Here is a 10636-nt window from a genome sequence, read left to right on the forward strand (position 1 = left end):
TAATTAATTAATTAATTAAACTAATTAATCCTGATTAGATTAACCTAATCAATTAACTAAACCCTAATTAACCTAACAGAGTATGATAGGTGGGTCCCACTGGACCCACGCGTCAGTTTGACCCAATCAACCCCTGTTGACTGCTGACGTCAGCATGACATCATGATGATGTCATAAATCCAATTTTGAATTAAATTAAATAATTAATTAAATTCCAGAAATTAATAAAATCTTTAGAAAATCATATCTTTTAATCCGTAACTCGGATTAAATTATTTTCAACATGAAAGTTTCTTAGAACGATGAGACGAATCCGGTTACACAGCCCGTTCGTCTGCCACGCATTCCTAGCATAGCAAACATGCAATTTTCCCCCTCCGGTTCATCTGTCCGAAAATGCGAAACACCGGAAATACTTTCCCGGATGTTTTCCCCCTTCACCGGTACCACCTCGTACCGCGTTAGGGCACACCTGGCATCACGCTTTGTCATGTCATGCATCATCATGCATTTGTTTGCATTATATTTATTGTTTCTTCCTCCTCTGCTCTCGCTAGACACCGAGACCGACGCCGCTGCTACCCAGTACGACTACGGTGTTGACAACCGTTCTCTCTTGCCAGAGCAACCAGGCAAGCCCCCCCCCCCCTTGATCACCAGATATCGCCTACTCTCATCAATACTGCTTGCATTAGAGTAGTGTGGCAGGTTACTGCTTTCCGTTAATCCTATTCTGATGCATAGCCTGTCATTGTTGCTACAACTGTTGATACCTTACATGCAATCCTAAATTCTTAGTATAGGATGCTAGTTTACCATCAGTGGCCCTACATTCTTGTCCGTCTGCCATGCTATACTACTGGGTTGTGATCACTTTGGGAGGTGATCACGGGCATATGATATATACTTATACTGTTACATTACTTATGATACTGTTCGAAGTTGGGGGCTGAAGGGCCAGGTAGTGGTGAGCCTGCGTTCCCGACGGCCCCCGAATGTTACTTTGTCGCGGAGCGATAGGGCAGGTTGAGACCACCTAGGAGAGAGGTGGGCCTAGCCCTGGTCGGCGTTCGTGGATACTTAACACGCTTAACGAGATCTTGGTATTTGATCTGAGTCTGGCCACTGGCCTATACGCACTAACCATCTACACGGGGACAATTATGGGCACTCGACATCGTGGTATCAGCCGAAGCCTTCGTGACGTCAGCGACTGAGCGGCGCGCACCGGGTTGGACCGCGTAACGCAACTTCCTTTGTAATGGATGTTGCTAGGTCTGCTCTCCGGCTGCCCATGCAACATGCAGGTGTGCAATGGGCGATGGGCCCAGACCCCTGCGCCATAGGATTTAGACCGGCGTGCTGACCTCTCTGTTGTGCCTAGGTAGGGTTGCGACATGTTGATCTTCCGAGGCCGGGCATGGCCCAGAAAAGTGTGTCCGGACAAAGGGGATCGAGCGTGTTGGGAAATGTGGTGCACCCCTGCAGGGAAGTTAATCTATTCGAATAGCCGTGATCTTCGGTAACAGGGCGACTTGGAGTTGTACCTTGACCTTATTGAAGAAAATATGCCCTAGAGGCAATAATAAAGTTATTATTTATTTCCTTATATCATGATAAATGTTTATTATTCATGCTAGAATTGTATTAACCGGAAACATAATACATGTGTGAATACATAGACAAACAGAGTGTCACTAGTATGCCTCTACTTGACTAGCTCGTTGATCAAAGATGGTTATGTTTCCTAACCATAGACATGAGTTGTCATTTGATTAACAGGATCACATCATTAGGAGAATGATGTGATTGACTTGACCCATTCCGTTAGCATAGCACTTGATCGTTTAGTTTGTTGCTATTGCTTTCTTCATGACTTATACTTGTTCCTATGACTATGAGATTATGCAACTCCCGTTTACCAAAGGAACACTTTGTGTGCTACCAAATGTCACAACATAACTGGGTGATTATAAAGGTACTCTACAGGTGTCTCTGAAGGTACTTGTTGGGTTGGCGTATTTTGAGATTAGGATTTGTCACTCCGATTGTCGGAGAGGTATCTCTGGGCCCTCTCGGTAATGCACATCACTTAAAGCCTTGCAAGCATTGCAACTAATGAGTTAGTTGCGGGACGATGTATTAAGGAGCGAGTAAAGAGACTTGCCAGTAACGAGATTGAACTAGGTATTGAGATACCGATGATCGAATCTCGGCAAGTAACATACCGATGACAAAGGGAACAACGTATGTTATTATGCGGTTTGATCGATAAAGATCTTCGTCGAATATGTGGGAGCCAATATGAGCATCCAGGTTCCGATATTGGTTATTGGTCGGAGACGTGTCTCAGTCATGTCTACATAGTTCTCGAACCCGTAGGGTCCGCACGCTTAAAGTTTCAGTGACGATTGTATTATGAGTTTATGTGATTTGATGTACCGAAGGTAGTTCGGAGTCCCGAATGAGATTGGGTACATGACGAGGAGTCTCGAAATGGTCGAGACATAAAGATCGATATATTGGACGACTATATTTGGACATCGGAAAGGTTCCGAGTGATTCGGGTATTTTCAGGGGTACCGGGGAGTTACAGGAATACGAGGAAGAAGTAATGGGCCTCATGGGCCAAGTGGTGGAAGAGAGGAGGCAGGGCGTGCGGCCCCCCTAGCCCAAAACGAATTGGACTAGGGGAGGCGGACCCCATTTCCTCCTTTTCCTCCTTCTCCTTCTCCTCCTTCCTCGCCTCCTCCTAGTAGGAGTAGGAAAGGGGAGTCCTACTCCTACTAGGAGGAGGACTCCTCCTGGCGCGCCCATAGAGGGTCGGCCGGCCTCCCCCCTTGCTCCTTTATATACAGGGGCAGGGGGCACCTCTAGACACACAAGTTGATCAGTTGATCTCTCCCAGCCGTGTGCGGTGCCCCCCTCCACCATATTCCATCTCGGTCATATCGTAGCGGTGCTTAAGCAAAGCCCTGCGTCGGTAGCAACATCATCACCGTCACCACGCCGTCGTGCTGACGGAACTCTCCCGTGAAGCTCTACTGGATCGGAGTTCGCGGGACGGCATCGAGCTGAACGTGCGCTGAACTCGGAGGTGCCGTGCGTTCGGTACTTGGATCGGTCGGATCATGAAGACGTACGACTACATCAACCGCATTGTGCTAACACTTCCGCTTTCGGTCTACGAGGGTACGTGGACAACACTCTCCCCTCTCGTTGCTATGCATTACCATGATCTTGCGTGTGCGTAGGAATTTTTTTGAAATTACTACGTTCCCCAACACTTATGACAACTAGAACCGGATACTTAATAAAACACACCCTTCCAAGTTCCAGATACAACCGGTGATCGCTCTCTCACAGGGCGACGAGGGGAGGATCATCGGTTAGGATTATGCTATGCGATGCTACTGGGTGAACTTACCATCTACTCTCTTCTTCTGCTGCAAGATGGAGGTTACCAGAAGTGTACTCTTCGATAGGACTAGCTATCCCCCTCTTATTCCGGCTTTCTACAGTTCAGTCCACATATGATACCGTTATTCCATTTGATACCAATGCATACATATGTAGTGTAGCTCCTTGCTTGCGAGTACTTTGGATGAGTACTCACGGTTGCTTTACTCCCCCTTTTTCCCCCTTCCTATACCCGATTGCTGCGACCAGACGTTGGAGGCCAGGAGCCAGACGCCACCGTCGACGACGACTACTACTACACGGGAGGTGCCTACTACTACATGCAGCCCGCTGACGACGACCAGGAGTAGTTTAGGAGGATCCCAGGCAGGAGCCTGCACCTCTTTCGATCTGTATCCTAGTTTGTGCTAGCCATCTTAAGGCAAACTTGTTTAACTTATGTCTGTACTCAGATATTGTTGCTTCCGCTGACTCGTCTATGATCGAGCTCTTGTATTCAAGCACTCGAGGCCCCTGGCTTGTATTATGATGCTTGTATGACTTATTTTTTTGCAGAGTTGTGTTGTGATATCTTCCCGTGAGTCCCTGATCTTGATCGTACACGTTTGCGTGTATGATTAGTGTACGATTGAATCGGGGGTGTCACGGTAACCATGGAAGCATGTTTAGTAATAAGTTTAAGTTCACCTTTGACATTAGCCATATAATCACCCAAGTGTCCAAGCATATTTGAATTGTATTTTAATTGTCTGCCAAAATAAGCATTAAAGTCTTCTTGCTTAGCCATAAATTTATCAAACTCATCTAAGCATGGGCTACCATTTTAGTAAATGGTATTACAGCTTTATCATATCTATAGAGAGAATTTACCTTTACTACATGTGTGGGGTTATCCAGGTCTGGAGGTTCTTTTTCTTTCATAGATTTCTTTGCCTCTTGCATATCTTCAGGACTGAGAAATAGAATACCTCTCTTCTTCGGAGTTGGTTTAGGAATAGGCTCATTAATTGGAGCAGGAGCTAGCTCAGGAGGTGCCCAATTATTTTCATTTGTCAACATATTATTCAATAAGATTTCAACTTCATCCGGTGTTCTTTCCCTGAAAAGAGAACCGGCACAACGGTAATCTCTGGAAGCATCGGTTAGTCCATTATAGAAGATATCAAGTATTTCATTTTTCTTAAAAGGATGATCAGGCAAAGCATTAAGTAACTTGAGAAGCCTCCCCCAAGCTTGTGGGAGACTTTCTTCTTTAATTTGCACAAAGTTGTATATTTCCTTTAAAGCAGCTTGTTTCTTATGAGCAGGGAAATATTTAGCAGAGAAGTAGTAAATCATATCCTAGGGACTACGCACACAACCAGGATCAAGAGAATTAAATCATATCTTAGCATCACCCTTTAATGAGAACGGGAATATTTTGAGGATATAAAAGTAGCGAGATCTCTCATCATTAGTGAACAGGGTGGCTATATCATTTAATTTAGTAAGATGTGCCACAACAGTTTCATATTCATAGCCATAAAAAGGATCAGATTCAACCAAAGTAATAATATCAGGATCAACAGAGAATTCATAATCCTTATCAGTAACACAGATAGGTGAAGTAGCAAAAGCAAGGTCAGGTCTCATCCTAGCATTTAGAGATTGCTTATTCCATTTAGCTAATAACCTTTTGAGTTCAGTTCTAGTTCTGCAAGCTAAAATAGCAAAAGAAGCTTCTTGATCAAATAAATAACCCTCAGGAATAACAAGTGATTCTTCATCATCACTTTCATCAGTATCATCAGATTCCATATTTTCAATTTCTCTAGCCCTAGCAAGTTGTTCCTCGAGAAAATCACTAAGTGGCATAGTAGTATCAGGCATAGAGGTAGTTTCATCATAAGTATCATGCATAGCAGAAGCGGCATCATCAATAACATGTGACATATCAGAACGAATAACAGAAGCAGGTGTAGGTGTCGCAAATTTACTCATAACAGAAGGTGAATCAAGTATAGAGCTAGATGGCAGTTCCTTACCTCCCCTCGTAGTGGAGGGATAGATCTTGGTTTTTGGATCTCTCAAGTTCTTCATAGTGTCTAGCAGATATAAATCCCAAGTGACTCAAAGAATATAGCTATGCTCCCCGGCAACGGCGCCAGAAATTAGTCTTGATAACCCACAAGTATAGGGGATCGCAACAGCTTTCGAGGGTAGAGTATTCAACCCAAATTTATTGATTCGACACAAGGGGAGCCAAAGAATATTCTCAAGTATTAGCAGCTGAGTTGTCAATTCAACCACACCTGGAAACTTAGTATCTGCAGCAAAGTGTTTAGTAGCAAAGTAATATGATAGTGATGGTAATGGTAACAAAAAGAGTAACGAAACCAAAGTAATGTTTTTGGTATTTTGTAGTGATTGTAACAATAGCAGCGGGAAAGTAAATAAGCGTAAACCAGTATATGGAAAGCTCGTAGGCATCGGATCAATGATGGATAATTATGCCGGATGTGGTTCATCATGTAACAGTCATAACATAGGGTGGCACGGAACTAGCTCCAGTTCATCAATGTAATGTAGGCATGTATTCCGAATATAGTCATACGTGCTTATGGAAAAGAACTTGCATGACATCTTTTGTCCTACCCTCTCGTGGCAGCGGGGTCCTAATGAAACTAAGGGATATTAAGGCCTCCTTTTAATAGAGAACCGGAACAAAGCATTAGCACATAGTGAATACATGAACTCCTCAAACAACGGTCATCAACGGTAAGTATCCCGATTATTGTCACTTCGGGGTTAACGGATCATAACACATAATAGGTAACTATAGACTTGCAAGATAGGATCAAGAACTCTCATATATTGATGAAAACATAATAGGTTCAGATCTGAAATCATGGCACTCGGGCCCTAGTGACAAGCATTAAGCATAGCAAAGTCATAGCAACATCAATCTCAGAACATAGTGGATACTAGGGATCAAACCCTAACAAAACTAACTCGATTACATGATAAATCTCATCCAACCCATCACAGTCCAGCAAGCCTACGATGGAATTACTCACGTACGGCGGTGATCATCATGAAATTGGTGTTGGACGATGGTTGATGATGACGACGGCGACGAATGCCCCTCTCCGGAGCCCCGAACGGACTCCAGATCAGCCCTCCCGAGAGGTTTTAGGGCTTGGCGGCGGCTCCGTATCGTAAAACGCGATGATTTCTTCTCTCTTATTTTTTCTCCCCGAAACTCAGTATATGGAGGTGGAGTTGGAGTCGGAGACGCAACAGGGGGCCCACGAGGCAGGGGGCGCGCCCTAGAGGGGGCGCCCCCCACCCTCGTGAGCAGGGTGTGGGCCCCCTGGTCTTCATCTTTGGCGATGATTTTTTATTATTTATTGTAAGGTATTCCGTGGAGTTTCAGGTCATTCCGAGAACTTTTGTTTTCTGCACATAAAACAACATCATGGCAATTCTGCTGAAAATAACATCAGTCCGGGTTAGTTCCATTCAAATCATACAAGTTAGAGTCCAAAATATGAGCAAAAGTGTTTGGAAAAGTAGATACGATGGAGACGTATCATCTGCCGAGACTCAAACGGTAATTTTCTGGGCTCGTCAGCGGTTGTCTTTAAAGGAATTAGAGACCCTTTGATTTTGGAAACATACGCTTGCCGAGAAGCCCTATCTTTGGCGGAGGATCTCTACGAGCAGAATATCATTGGTAGCCTCAGACTGCCAAGGTGTGGTGCAAGATATCAATGAAGGCATAGAAGGTCCCAATGCGGCTGTTATACATGAAATAATAGACCGTAGAGCTAGTTTATCTTCTTTCTCGTTTGTTTTTGAGCGAAGGAACAATAACTTCGAAGCTCATAATCTCGCTAAATTCACTTGTAATTTAGATATAGGTAGGCATATTTGGTTGGGCACTCCTCATGACCCACACCGTGTACCTATGAACATTGTTTTGAATCAATAAAGCGAGCGAGATTTCTCAAAAAAAAAAACCAATTTGTTCTGGAAAAAATGCTGACGTGGTGAGCTGCTTGATTATTACAAATAGGAGTAATTGCTGATGTGGCAAGGTGCTGATGTGGATAGGCCGCATGTTAAGAGAAATAGGATAGTGGGGACGAACTATTTAGGTATTACTAGTAAATGCACACGTGCAATGCACGTTGATATTGGGGAAATTGATTGCACGTTTTATATTAGGTAGGGTATCAGTCACGCGTTCATTATGTGATTGACACCGTCGTTGTTATTTGGTATGATATTAATTGCACGTTAAACATGTTTAACGCTCACCATTGGAGCAATCTAGGTTGTTGGATTGATATGGTTTGATGGCCGAGATGTATTGGATCTGCCTCACTGGGTCTTTTTATATTGGTATAGATGTATTGGATCTGCCTCACTGGGTCTTTTTCTATTGGTATAGATAGATAAGGAATAGTTTTCTATTTGATAGAAAAGGGTATATGTTTTTATTTGTCTTGTTGAAAACACAAAGGTTATGAAAACAATAAAATAATAGAGGATGAAGACCTTTATACTTACACTCTGCAACCCAACCGATGAACAAGATAATGGCCATAACATACACCAAAGTCTCCCTGTCATATCAATTTTTTACTGCTTGTCTGTTCAGCCTGGCTTTACGAACACTCAATGACCAATCGACATGGTCCACTTCTCTCGCTTCAATATATATGAGTATGTTGAACATAAGTGCATATTAACAAAATATATGGTAATTAATTTATTCGGAGATCCTGCAATTAGTGGTGAGATATTATCATAGATATATGATTTGAGCTGAACCGATCAATATCCCTGTTGATGCATACAATCCACTATATATCAATTGCGAGATTTCGTCTATCTCTGCGTGTGTGCGCGCGCGCGTGTGTATAGTTATACCTAATTTGGGGGGCCGGGGCTATATCCAAAAGTCTACTATATTTTCTGAGGGAATAAAAGTCTGTTATTTGTATTATTAAAATAAGAGGCAAATAAGCCACCAAATTTATCCAAATAGACTAAATTTTCTCTACCTTTTATTTTAATCTATGTGAGCCCTAATTTTAACGGTGTCTATTTATAGAGATGAAAGGCTATTAAAATACCTAGAAAAATATGCGGCCCTCCATTGATGAATTCCCATTGCAAGAGGAGGAGGAAGACAACCTAAACTTTGATTATGAATTTCCCAATGAGGTTCCTGAGGCAGAATTCATGGCAATCTGTTGTGAGCATACCACACGACCGTTCTCAAGTCATTCCTTCTATAGTTTGTTGGGGATGACATGCAGCCTAGCGCAAGGGGTTAACTTCTGACCAGTGGGAAGCAATCCATTCGTTCTGACTGTCAACTGTTTAGGTGATTGCGGAAGAATTACCGAGAAGGGCCCATGGATCTTCCGAAATAATGGAGTTCTTATTGAACCATATGATGGTTTCACCAAGCTGGATGAGGTGGTCCTTGATCGCTTGCCATTGTGGATCCAAGTTCATAATGTGCTACCCGGATACCGGACAAAGCGGTGTAGGAATATTTATGTAAAAGAGTTGGTAAAGTAATGCATGTGAACCTAAGCCCTTTGCATGATGGAAATTTTGTGCAAATTCGCATGAGGATGGATGTGAACAAACCTTTCACCGTATTTCTCACAATCATGAAAGAGAAGAAAAAAAATGTACTACTAGATGTTTTATGAAGAGGTCCCCAAATTATGCTATGTGTGTAGGCTTCTTGAACACACCTATCTAGAGCATGGTAATGCAAAGATGAACCAAAGGACATGCAATGGGGTGATTTGTTGCTTGCGCCTATGATAGTGCTGCCTTTCCACATGGGAGGGAATCCGCAAGGTGGGCGCGAGGAGGGTGTGGCAAAGAGTGAGGCAGAGAAGGTTGAAGGGAGACAAAACGACTACTGGGATGAATCCTTTGATGGAACAGATGCGGATCTGCATGACACAACACCATTCCTTGTTAAACCTACTACGGAGATGGATATTGATAGGATCAAGGCAGGTAGAAAAAGACTTGCTTTTGAGAAAGCAAGAGAGATGGGGTACATAGTGTCGTACGATGCCCCTTCAAAACTTGGGCGAAGATCCGAATATCTTTGATGAAAATTTGGGATTGAGGAGCAGTGCCCTTGCTAACCTTGTGGATAATGAGACGTCGTATCAGGACTCAAAGCGAAAGACCCCTGTACAATACCACTGTTGATGACATGATCACGTCGGACAGTAACGGTAGAAAGTGGTAGACTGCTCCTTCTTTGGCGAAAAGATTTGAACGTGATGTCTTCGAAAGCGCACGATCATTACCTAGATATCTGTTTTGATGAAGCGGTAGTTGCGTGTCGTCGCGTCACCGACTTTTACGGAGAACCTAGCAGAGATTGTATGCACACGACTTGGGAGTATATCCAGGACTTGAATAAAATTGCTTATGGAACTGAGAAGGAAGGGGTCGCTCTTCACCCCCAAAGATGAATGTAAGCTTTTTTGCGATGTTCTCAACGAATGTGCCTCTTTGATTTTGGGATATGTGGGTGATATCTCAACGCGGAGGCAAGGTCAGAACCTAGGGCATATTGCCCAGTATATCCATCTGATGTCACTGCATCCCATCTCTAATGTTTTTCTATACAGATGGACTTTGTTTACCCATCCTATGCGAAGCATGAACTAATGCTGCTCGTTTCAGAATGAAAAAATAAATAAATTGAGGGAATGTTTCAGAATGCAAATTAATTGTGTAATAAGTATATAATCAACTCGGTTGCGCTCTAATGGTTCGCGTCTATAATTTCAGAAAGCAATTTAATTGGCTGAACTTACTAAACGTGCTTGCCTGGCTGTATTTCAGGTAGAGGGGCTAAAAAAACAGAAGTTACTAATGTCAGGGTAGTTCCCAAACTCAGGAATGGAAGCACACCCGACAAGGCATGAGCCAGATCAGGCTCGTGCCGTGGCGGTGGCATGTGCGGTATGCACATTTAGCAACATAAAAAAATGATAAAAAAAACAAAGGCTGTATTTCATCTAGAGGGATGGGCTCTATGTGCAAAGAAGCAAAAACAGATTTTAAAAATAGGAAAAGGAAAAAAATGCAAAAAGTTGTCAAGAGTGGGATTTGAACCCACGCCCTTCCTTTCGGAACAGTACCTGAAACTGGCGCCTTAGACCAACTCGGCCATCTTGAC

General features: G+C 43.2%; 1 non-coding gene across 1 annotated transcript; it reads right to left on the reverse strand.

Moving 5' to 3' along the window:
• Positions 1–10551: 10551 nt before the first annotated feature.
• TRNAL-CAG lies at positions 10552–10636 on the reverse strand. The gene has a single exon. It is a non-coding gene; the product is annotated as a tRNA-Leu (tRNA).

Source organism: Triticum dicoccoides, chromosome 3A (assembly GCF_002162155.2).
Source record: "Triticum dicoccoides isolate Atlit2015 ecotype Zavitan chromosome 3A, WEW_v2.0, whole genome shotgun sequence".
Lineage (NCBI taxonomy): Eukaryota > Viridiplantae > Streptophyta > Magnoliopsida > Poales > Poaceae > Triticum > Triticum dicoccoides.